The 12,744-nt window shown below is 34.8% G+C and overlaps 1 long non-coding RNA gene across 1 annotated transcript; it reads right to left on the bottom strand.

Moving 5' to 3' along the window:
* Positions 1-1,564: 1,564 nt before the first annotated feature.
* LOC131958955 (uncharacterized) lies at positions 1,565-12,296 on the bottom strand. The gene is made up of 2 exons (XR_009389365.1): positions 12,218-12,296; positions 1,565-1,998 (listed from the first exon to the last, which is right to left on the bottom strand). It is a non-coding gene; the product is annotated as an uncharacterized LOC131958955 (long non-coding RNA).
* Between the last annotated feature and the right edge of the window lie 448 nt (positions 12,297-12,744).

The raw sequence follows: 12,744 nt of genomic DNA, 5'->3' as shown, positions 1-12,744 counted from the left end.
GAGCATGACCCTTGAGACCTGCAAGAGGCCCTGGAGACACACTTACACATCACCTTTCACACAACACAATTATTTTTTTCTATGAGACATTAACATCAGATATTCTCCTATTAGAGAATAGAAATAGGCCAAGATGCTATCAGGACTACTGTATATTTAACAGCACTTGGGTCATTTGAGGCTCCAGAGGAACACACACGTGTCTGTTGGCTTGTGCCGGGTCAAGTCGTGTCCCAGGAGAGTGAGAGGTCACGACTTCTTCTGTCCAGCAGCAGACTGACGTTCTCCGGACACGAGGTCAACACATTGTGGGAGGAAGTTTACTAATCTATGGCTCTGCACTGCAGACAGGGTGCATGTGGGCGCCACGCATGAATAGTAACATTTACTACACAACAGTTGGTCATGTGAGATTACATCATCTCTTTCTTTATTAGATGACATGAGAGAAAGAAGATTAAATGACTGGATTCATTCTTTGTGCAGATGAGAAGAAATATTTTAATCTTAACTCTCTGAACCCCAACAAGCTGTTTCAGGGCATTTTTGACTTTTTTTCATTTTTACACATTACTCATTGTGGCCTTGTATTTCACTGTAATATATAAGTCCAGCAGCTCTATGTAATCAGCACAATCATGGCTAGAAGTGGGAACAACTCAAAAATGTATAACACCATTATAATGACATAAGTCATAAAAAAAGAAAAAATGCAAGTTGAATTTTTCTGATATATTTTTTAATGGAATACAATTTAACTTATATATACAACCTTTCACAAGTGGCTACTTTTGTGTCATGACTTTTGGAAAATATCTATATGCTATACATATTGAACTATTTACCCTCGTACAACATCTCTTGTCCTCTCCACTCTGCTCTGTGTAAACAGATTTTTTTGGGGGAATATTTGTTATGTGACCGTTCGTCTCAGCAGAATCAATCATGGCTTCAGTGTCGTTGAGGAGTAGAATTTAATGTTTTTAACAGGATCTAGTTATTCCAAACGTTTTTTTCTCTGCAATGTTTTAATCGTTTCCATCATGGTTTTGGTTACTTTTTCTAACAAAAACTTTCGTAACCTATGATCCATTCAAGGATTGTTGGAAATTCAAACGATAATGCCTGTTTTTACAATTTCTTTCTATGATAAACAATGTATTTTTCCGTGATTTTTATAAGAAAACATAAGTTTCACTCCCAGTGGAATGGTGGGATTCAGATGGTTACATTTAGTTAAGTTATATTTGTTAATTTATCTTATTATTAATTAATGTCTTACACTTAAAAAAGAATATCATCTCATGTTTCTCAAATTCTAAAAGACATGGGGATAACATTTTACATTTTTATTTATTTATAAACATATGATTAAAGAAAATACCACAGCATTTGTTCTGATTGGTCTAAAGTCTTGGTATGGACATACTTTGAGAAACTAGATCTAACAGTACAGCAACATTCAGAGTGCAGCTCTTGTTTTCAGTTGGCTGGTCCCTGTCCATGGTGCTGACCAGACATCAGCTTTTATAAACTGTTTCAACACAGAATAAAAACACAGCAATCATATTTCTACAACATTTATTTTTCTTGAGTCAGGAGAAAAAACATCTCTTTCACAAGTTCAAATGCCAGAGTGCATGTCATGTAAATGAATGAAAACAGCGAATGCCTTCATTCAAAAATTATCACAAATATTCAAAAAGTCAGTATTAGTATGTCAAGAAAAAACTGGCTCATAAATTAAACATCACATTTCATTCAAAATCCAGCCACATTTTCAAATAAACAACATTCAAATGTAATTGTATCTAAATATTGTCTTATTTGGTACCATTTGAACATGCATGTGTTTATGTAAAGTTAAAAATACAGATATGTGCGTGGCTAAAACTGTATCTGCTGGCCAGTTGCATCGAGACAGAAGCCCATGTGTTGGCCTGACAGCTCTGAAGATCCTCCAAGACACGACACCGTCAGCATCATTATGCTCCTTTTCTAAAAAAAAAACACAAAAACATGAGATGTCAGAATTGTCTGTGCAGGTACAGTCAGATAGAGTGATGCATACTCTGAACATTTACACTTCTCTCAAAGCGATTGCATCATCTCGAGTCAAGGCGGGAGCTTGATGTGAGATCAGCCCTGCAGCCATGCCGCTGCCAGATTCACCAAATTATATATAAAGAGGTTCCTGGACAATTTAATCCCACTGGGAGACATGGTAAGACCCTTTCTTTGCCAATTTTCACCCTCTCTCTTATTCAAACCTCCTCTTTCTTCCTGCAGCTCCACAATGCAGGATCGTGCTTTCTCTCTTTTTTTTCATGTTCTCTCATATCTTTTCTCAGTATGGCTGCCACCCCCGAGCCCCTCAGACAGCATGCAGTTTATGCAAATCATCAGCCTTTCATGCTCAAAGTTGAATGAGACCTCAACAAAATCTATCTCCCTCTCTTTTTCCCACACACATGCACGCACACACACACACACACACACACACACACACACACACACACACACACACGCACACACACACGCACACACACACACGGTTTAGAAATGTACTCATCTTCTCCATCCTTTTTTTAATCTGTGTTTTCGTTTTTTTACATTTACTTGATTACACAATACAGATGACAGTGTGTGTGTGTGTGTGTGTGTGTGTGTGTGTGTGTGTGTGTGTGTGTGTGTGTGTGTGTGTGGATGAAGAGCAGTGGTGGAAAAAGTATTGTGATCTAAGTAAAGTGAGTAAAAGTACTAATACCACACTGTGAGATTACTCCACTACAAGTAAAAGTCCTGCATTCAAAACTTACTGAAGTAAAAGAAGTATCAGCATCAAAATGTACTTAAAGTATCAAAAGTAAAAGTACTCGTTCTGCAGAGTGGACCACTCAGATTTTATATATATTCTAAATATATTATTAGACTATTTATACTGATGCATTAATGTAAGAGGTGGTTTAATTTGGTAAAATTGTGGCTTATTTTAACTACTTAATAATAATTAATATAATATTATATATTTAATAATACTACTAATTAATCATGTTTTTCATGTTAAATCTCAAACTGAAAAGCAACTAAAGCTGTCAGCTAAATGTAATGAAGAAGTATGAAGTTACATTAAATGGAAATACAGTACTTGGTTAAATGTGTGTGTGTGTGTGTGTGTGTGGATGATGAATGTGACATTCTTGGTGTTCCCAGGGTCTGGGTGGTGTTTGAAAGGCCTGAGGGGGGGCACTGTGCCCAGCTGTTGGGGGGACCTGAGTCTCTCTCTGACAGGCTGTCCTTTTCACCAGTGCATAGCCGGGCCGTCCAGCCTGCTGCCATAACAACGCTACAGGCCCTCTGTCTTAGTAACGCCATGCAGACAGTGCCGAGGGGGGACGGGCTGAGGGAGGAGGAGGAGTTTGGGGCGACAGAAGTGAATGAAGAGTCGAGACGTTTCTACCCTGTGAACTTGAACTTGACTGACAGTCTGAACGACTGGCGGGGCCAAATGGAAATCCATTCCTCAGAGATTTTAGTTCCCACAATGTTGTAAAACTTTGCTGTGTAAATCATGAATGAAGACACATTATATTTATCTTCATCTGGAGCTTGTTCTGGATCGTTGAGATTGATAAGTGAACCATGGATTAATTTGTTTTTGTCACATGTTAAAGTTTTTTTGCAATTGCATTATTATAAATTGCCAAGTTATAATGCAATTAAGAAACTAAGCTAATTAAATATGCTTTTAATCTGTGATCTGTTTGTCCCCTATCCCCCTTTCTCACATTCTTATTTCTTTTTACTATTATTGCTTTCACTGTTATTAGTATTTTGTAGTTTTACCATATATACACATACCGCTTCAGAGATTATTCTTAATAATATTACTTTTAGTCGTTAGGTGTTGATTTTGTTTAGTTTTTATTATGTAAAGTCTTTCAGTACATTTTAAAGTACAATATAAATAAAATGTATTATCATTAATATTATTGTAATACTACTACTACTACTAATAATAATAATAATACTACTACTAATAATAATAATAATAATAATAATAATTATTATTATTATTATTATTATTATTATTATTATTAATAATAATAAATAAAACAGGAAAATATATACATTTTAAAATTCAATCCATTATTCATATTATTCATATTATAATAATTAATTAATAAACAGGAAAAATATAAATGTTATAATACAATGGATTATTATTATTTATTATAAACAGAAAAATGAGAACAATGTAATTTTTCTTCTTTTCATATGTCCACACATCTTATACTAATTACTTGGTGGTTTTCTGACCATAATATGTGTGTATGTGTATATACACATACACACATATTACAAGATTTTCCTCTACTTATTTAAGCAGTAATTGTGCCTTTGTCTTTGACGCAGTTGAGATGAGGCCTGTGAGAAGCTGCTTCTCAATAATAACGTGGCAAACATTTTTAACAGCCAGTGTTTATCTCCATCTCGCTGTGACGTGCTTGTCTGCTCGAGTGAATGTCGACCGGTCCACATCGGGGGTCTTAGCTGCTCAGACCTACTCGACCATGAGAAAAAAGGGGCTGTGAAAGGTCCCCTGTCGCTGTTACAAAGCCAAGAACAAGCCATAGCAGGATAATCGTGTTTATCCCCAGATTAAGACAGCATCGCAGCTGCGGTGTCCTTGTTGGGGGAACGGGGGCTGCAGGGACGTGAAACATACGACGTCAGGAGAGATCACAGAGCTTTAAGTTCTGCTAGGGTTCTGGCTCTGAGATATGATCGGGTCATTCCTGTGTACTGTGAGACTGTGAGAGCGAGGTCTCTAACAAAGGATAAGACCTGGCAGGGAAAGCATCAGTCTTTGGATCCATCACATCATCAGTCTGACTTTTGTATCAAAATGTCAGTTTCAGCCTCTGACACATGACACAGAGACAGAACATCTGAAACACGTTATGGTGCACACTCATGTGTCTCAGGCTCTTATTCCTATATTAAATATTAACCATTAAAAGGAAGTTAAAATGTGTAATTAATATAAGGGGGCATTATTGATTTTTTTGTTTTGTTTTAACAGTATTATTCTATTGCTTAATGGTCTTGAATGTTACATGTTACAATGTTACAGTGAACTTTAGTAAAAATACCAAAAAATGCACATCATATTGATGAATGTAGAATGAAGACACCTTTTTTGTTTTCTTACAGTAAGACTTTAAATTAAATGTTAAAAAAAAGAAGTTAAAAACTGCCAGCAAAAGTTGCCAAACATTTACTGTCATACTAAAGTAAAAAAAAAAAAGTAATTAAAAGTAATTCTCTGCAAAATAACGAATTCTTTACTGTTATTTGACACTAAGAGTCTGACAGACTTTTTACTGTTTTTGTTTTTACTATTATTTGTTACAGTGTAATCTTCTATGATGATTTCCCTTGCAAAGGTCATGATCAATATCAATAACAGTAATAGATATAACCCCTTATTATCATCAGCATACTTCAATAAAAAAACATCCGTTTAAAGTATTTTATCATTAGTAAAAAAAATGAAAAAGAATCCCTTGGATTTGAGAGACATGCTGTTATGTGTTATTTAATGTTAGTTTAATTTAATTAAATATAATTGAATTGTCTCTCGATGTCCAGCTTACATATAATTACTGTGTTTTTTGGATAGGTGTCTTGTGTTGCTTGTTTGTGACTGAAAAACAAACAACATTAGAAATATTTGTCAGATAAAAGTGGAATCAAGTAGGATAAACATTTGACACAGTGGCCTCATTCTGTGTCATTAACATGAGACCACACATCCACTCTGACTGTGAGAGAGTCACCCACAGACATAAAGAGGCAGGAAGACAAAGGGACAAGTTTTCCAGGAGACACTCTCATGGCTGCAGAGCTAATGCAGGCATCTGCCACTGTCTGGAGCGACACGACATTCCCACCTCACCGCAGCGCCCTCTCACACGCACGACGTTGGGAAAAAGAAGTGGCGGAACCTTTGTCAAGTGCTCCTTTCACAAAGCAGCCATTGTGGAGCGAAGCCAGGATCAGAATGATAATGTGCACGCTGGCTCCTGTTTAGCAACAGGTCTCCTGCAGCTGCAGAGCACAGCAGCGACATGCAGCGTGTGACAGGGCTGCACCGAGGCTGTGCAGCACACTGCATGTGTACAGGTGCAGAGAACTTGTAATAATTAACTATTCTATCAATGGCTTGGAAGTCTAAGAATTTTTAACAATAACTTCTAGAATTTCAGAATTTAATTAAATTATGAAAGAAATAATTATAAATTACAACAACCTCATTATAGACAGAATATATTGTGCATTTTTTATTTTTTATTTTTTTTATTTTATAGTGTCTTCATGTCCAGGTTGAATATAATTAGTATATTTTGTGGGTATTTTGGTTTTCTCTCTGTTTTTTAATAGTTGGACAGGTGTCTTATGTGTGGATTGTTTATGACTGAAAACAAAAAAATATATAAAAAAATATTTGTCAAAAAAAAAAAAATATATATATATAGACAGCATTTATTGTGCATTACGTGGCTGAATGAAAATTAAAATATTTCAAAAATATTTTTGTGATAATCATTCAACTACCAGACATACTGCCACATAATTCCACATATTTTTGCTTAATTTTCACTGAAATGTAATATAAATATTTATATTAGGGCTATCACAACATCACATTTTCACTACAAATGATTGTGGCCAAAATCATTTTACAATAACAATTTTATGTCAAAATATACTGAAATTTTACCAAAAAAATGCTATCAGTCAAATTATTTCTTGTTTATTGTGGGTTTTGTCTTTTTTTGGCCAATGGAATAAAAAATATAATATATAATTACATATTATAATATAATCAGTACCTATAACTGTACAAAAAGTTAAGAAATGTATTTAAGAAGCACTGGCTTTTAAAAAATATTGTCATATGTAGGCCTATTATTAACATGATAACAATTTACTTTTGTTTTTTATATGATTATAATTTTATTTATTTATATTTACCATTTATATATTTATATTTTATATAAATGTTTTATTTTAATACATTATTTATAATTATTTATTAAATATTTGTTTCTGTATATATTATTCATATTATTTATTAAATCATTTTATTTGTTCATATTTTTATTATCTTCATTACCACTGTATACATGTTTAAATATTTTCTGGTGGTGTCTGATATAAATTGAAACTGAGTGCTCCTGACACAAAGAGAGATGTTTGAATCTTGGAATAAAAGGTATTTTTAAAGCAGCTAATCAGGCAGATTTACACATGTGCTGTGTGTTGGTAGTCTCACAGTGTCTCATATTATCACCCAGCTTCACACCTGCCCCTCCCCCCAGCTGCTTGTCTAATTACAGCCTGGTGTCTAATAAAGGAGCAGTCCCCCTTTTAGTTTTCAAGCTGCCGTGCCGACGATTAAACCCAACACTCGCCTTTGTCAGCAAGAGAAAACAGCAACCGCAAAAACAAGATTGTTACATTAAACTCAGGTGGCGCGTGGAAGATGAAATATAACACACCAGAGTTTATTCACAGTTTTTAATTAATTAAGTCTTAACAAATAACAATAATGACACTGTATTAACAGTCACTGTGCAACATTTGATCGTTTTCAATCATATGAGGACAAATTCTTTACAGTTCAAAGCAAAGACTCAAGCTGAGACACTACAGCCAAAAACATGCTGTTTGTCATGCATTGAGATTTTGGACTATTGTGTCAGCATAAAATGTATTTTTTTCACATTCAGACGCATATAAAATACACATCAAGGTGTTTATCTGCTGCACTTTATCTACTTGCATCATTTTTTAATGTTGTTGACACTATTAATGGATTAAGGAAGTGATAAAAATAAACTTGAACTTGGTTTTATCTAATATTCTGCCTTCTGTTCTGGAAATGTATGTATATATGCAAATCGGCACAAATGTCATAAAATAAACCCTCATTTTCACATTTAAACATGTTATTTAAGAGAATTTTTAATACCAGAAAAAAATGTCTTAATGTAAGTAATCAAATGGGGAGGTTTCATGGTGATAATTATTTTATATTACTGTGTTAATTTTATTTTTTGCATGAATTGAATTAAAAATGTACATATAGTGGGTTTTGTAGGATGTTTTTTATTGGTAGTATTTTTTTTTAACCAAAACTTTAATTGTGTCTACTTTTAAGCTGAAATCTAAACATAATTAATAAAAGCTAAAGGATTTAATATTTCCCCAGCAGAATTAAAGTCATGGCAATTTAGAGACAGTCTTTAAACTGTTTTAATTTTTCATGCTTGAGAAAGTAAACAGTTGGCAAATTATTAGGGTACTTTTTGGCTCTGGAGAGAAAAAAACATATGGAGGGCAGGTGTGATGGTTGGCAGGTTGCATTGTGGGACTTGTAATGATTTCAGCATTTCTGTGTTGTTGTTTTTTTTATTATTATTATAGGCAATACTTGTTTTATTTTATTATTATGTTTTAGTCAATTCCTCCAAGAATATCTAAAAAGATATAAATTCAGGTTAAAGGGAAAACTATAATAGATAACATGCGTACTCCACCTTTATAAAAATATTTAATGGCAATAGAATTGAAAGTCCATTTTCTTGGTGTTTGATTTAAATATTCATCATGTTCTCAGACAGGCAGATAAGCGCGCTGGGTGCTGCTGCGCCTTTAAATACTCTCCCTGCTCCCGTCGTTTCTATGCAATTATGTTAATATGCGCAGCTCGTCTGGCTCCTATTCATTATCGGCTGGAGTTGCGTGATTGTTTCCTTTATTTTACATCTTTGGAAGGCCACTCTTGGTTTTTCTTTTTTGTGGCAGGCCTGCTTTATCCCACAGCGGCGGGCTGACGGAGAGCCCGACAGAGAGCCCTCATATGTCGGATTGAGACTTTGTGTCTGCGGCACTGTGAGCTCCAGACTGCGTGTTTCTGCACACACCGCTCTGTGAGTGATCAGCCTGTTATCTCTGGGCCGTGTTTGTAAAATACGAGCATGCATATTTAATTGCATTGCACCGTTAGTCCACCTGACACATACCAGTAAAGGTGAGACACATGGACAGACGTTTGAAATGGACGTGAATGAAGTATTTCTTTCTTTATTATACATCGTTATTAATTACCCCCTGATGTATATGTATGTTTGGTCTTGTGAATTTAAAAATACACTGGTCCTTCTCCAGTCTGACTAATTTCTTATTATTGACTGATTCATTAAAGAAAACGCTGTTTGCACCACTGTGTTATAAATAAATTATTTCGAGACAGACAACCATTCACACCTACGGGCTTTTTTTCACCAATTAAGCCTAAACTGCATGTGTTTGGACTGTGGGAGGAAGCCGCAGAGAACCCACGCTGACACGGGGAGAACATGCAATGGGATTTAAACCCGCGACCCTCTTGCTGTAGGCGAGAGTGCAAACCACTACATCGCCGTTCAGCCCTCATCTACATCATTAAACATACTTGATACATTAATTAACTCTGTATGTATAGTGTGTAAGATTTCTACACACTAGAGGCCTTATATTTTGGCCTGTAATGCTGCTTTAAAAAAAAGAGGCTGTTCCATGTTATGGCCTTATTTAGGGCCTAATAGGGCTTATTTATGCTATCTCCCTTTTTACATAATATAATTACAATGATTTCTGTAAATGTAAGCTAACAATACTTTTTGGACAATTTAATTTGAAGACAGCTTCTGTTTGTAAAGGATCAAATAAACAGACAATACAAAAGCAAAGATTTACTTTTTTTGTTTTACTTTTCTTTCTGGTTTTTAACCTTTTCTCTTATATTAAAATCACTGTTTTTTATCTGTCATATTTTCTCTTTTTTTGATAATTTTATGGGGGAGGACTCAGGATGTGGTCACATTTGATCTGACTGGTGATTGCAGGTAATTCTTCATAGCTTTTAGTTAGGAAAATGATAGATTTTTGGAAAAAATAGCACTTCATATTAGGGTTTTTGATCAGGTGTTTTAGATGATAATTGTTACTGTATAATACATGCACTGCTTTAAATCTACATCATGTGTTAGTAAACATATATATCTGATGCTATCTGCATGTCTGGGTCCCCACATATCTCTAGTATGTCTTATGATTGCACTCGTGTTATGATAAACTGGATAAAATGATAAGATTTCTGTAAATTGTTTTATCTTATTTTTTATGTGTCGTACTTTCTATAAAATAGGCAACAATTATTTGAATGTATAATACCTGAATCAGGATTTTAATTGTGTGATATTTACTTATGGAAGGTTTAGTGTGCTACAATGAGCTTAACTAATTAGACTTGTTATTATTTCCCCATGCACTGATGTCAGCTATACAGCAGCTTTAATGGAATCAAATGTCATGAGATTTTCACTGATTCCTTCATTCACCGTTCAATCACAGCAGCAGTGATACTGTTGATCGACCTTTAAAGGGCTCAGGAACGTGACCTCGCTAATTGCTCCGTCTCTCAGTTAGTGAGAGGAGTATAACACTAATAACACTAAATACAGGAAGCTGTAAAGACAGCGCTGATTGGGCTCTGATAGACAGCTAACGATGGACCAATTAAAGCGCCCGCTATGTGGCAACACAACCATTTTAGAGGCAGCAGGGAGACTCCATTAAGATGGCCTCCACAGAGACAACATGCTGGTGGCTGAGCTCTAACCTGCACCGTACGACACCTTCAACACACGACAGAGGGCCTTTCTGTCACAGGAAAGATGTTACAGCCGTCGCCATTTAAATTTAGGAACATGTTTTCTTTGCATTTCTAAAAGCTGACTGTTTGCAGCATATAACTGCTGCACAATATGTGTCTGTGCATCAAATAAGGCCTGAAATTGCATTAAAAAAAACACTGTCATTCAAATGAAATTATGGGGAAAAAACAGTTGCAATAAAATAAAATGACACCTTTTTGTCCATCCGAGCCTTTTCTGACACTTTTCTTTTGTGGCCTGTAGCTTGGCAGTTTGGACCAGTTTTTGTCCTCAGATATTTTATTTACTTGTTAAAATGCAAGACATGTGAGGCTGTCAATTTCATTTATATAACCCAATATGACAAATCATAAATTTGCCTCAAATGGTTATACTTTTTGTAACACATAACACCTTCTGTCCTTTTCAACACTCATTTCATTACGAATAACTCACCCTACAAACAACTTTTACTAAAAAAAATGTCCTGCTGTCTGTGCTGTTTCTTCAGTGGCTGTTTAAAATGTGCAGTCTGGCTGACACTGTTATAAAATCTATAGTAAATCTGAGTGACTATATAAAACTTATATTTACACTCACTTTGAATCATTTAGTGGTAAAAGGCAGCAGAATGGTGAAACACCTGCTTTGATACAGTTATCGAAAGAAATTTAGAATTTTTTAACTTTGAATTTTTATAATTAAAAGAATAACTTCAAACTTAAGTAGATTTAAGTTAAAGTATGTCAGGCATTTGAGCTTATCGCAGCAATGAAAACACTGAGCCGAGGTTTATTTGGTTTGGTGAATGTATTTCATTGTTTTAGGTTCAGGTATCAGAGTTCTGTGGGAAAGCAGCATCCACGTGTGTCTGACAGCTCAGATGGTCCTGTTAGATTTGTAACTTTGGAACATGTATTTCTTCTGTTAAAATAGAAAGTATCTGATTTGTTTAAGTCATTTTTCCAATGTTCCCCATGCTTTCAGGTGACATAAAGTTAGTTTTAGTAATTTCTGTCTTTTGGCAAGTGAAATCTCACAGACAGAAAAAAGGAAAGAGAGTAAAAAGAGCTTACAATGTGAGAAAACCTTAATTGTGTCTGGCCTTCTAAGTGGAGTAACTGAACATGAGGCATGTGATAATTATTGGTATTTGAAAGCAAATGAATGTGCACAGAAACTGGATGCATGCTGCCTGCAACTTATGACTATTTTCATTATTATATTTAATTGGTTTATAATATTAAATAACTATTTTACTAAAACCTAGGATGATGTCATTAAAGTGCTTATCTTGTAAAAAAATCCCCATATCTGTAATTTACTGTCACATATGATTAAGAATAGCAGCAAATCCTTACAAATGGGAAGCTGGAGATAGTTGATAGCTAGAGAAACAGTTGCTGATGGTTTTTCATTTGCACGTTCAGATGAATAAAATAACCCACCTGAAAAGACTTGACGTCCTCTGGTGTTTGTTCATTTTAACTGGGGAAGCTGAAGGTTCGGAGGTCATTCCTACTTTCGGTTATCTAGCTTTATGAAGGATGATTAACACTCATACAGCTAGATAACCAAAGACAGGAACAGGCTCCAGCACTACCAGCAGTAAAGGAAAGTCTGAAGCTTCCTGCATGGAACAAAGAAAATGATTATAGAGTTAATTGTTGTCTAATTACAGGCTTAATGCAACACTGCAAGGGTTGATTTGATTTAAAAAGGGGAAACCTTTGAATTTCTTGCACAACTTTTCCCAAACTAAAAGCAGCTTTTTTAAGTCTCTCAATCAAATAGAAATATTACTTTGTGTTAATATACAATTTAAATGTCTCTATTAGCCACACACAGACCTCAAGTCTTTAGAATTTTATTCTACTTAATTGATATTTGCAAATACAGCCTGCTAACTCACTTACTACTGATGAAAAAGTTCAGTGGCAAGAATGTGGCTGTATGTGAATCTTACTGCACTTTA

This window comes from Centropristis striata, chromosome 2, assembly GCF_030273125.1.
Source record: "Centropristis striata isolate RG_2023a ecotype Rhode Island chromosome 2, C.striata_1.0, whole genome shotgun sequence".
Classification (NCBI taxonomy): Eukaryota; Metazoa; Chordata; class Actinopteri; order Perciformes; family Serranidae; genus Centropristis; species Centropristis striata.
The sequence above is the reverse complement of the archived record's forward strand: the minus strand, read 5'-3'. Positions and strand labels throughout refer to the sequence as shown.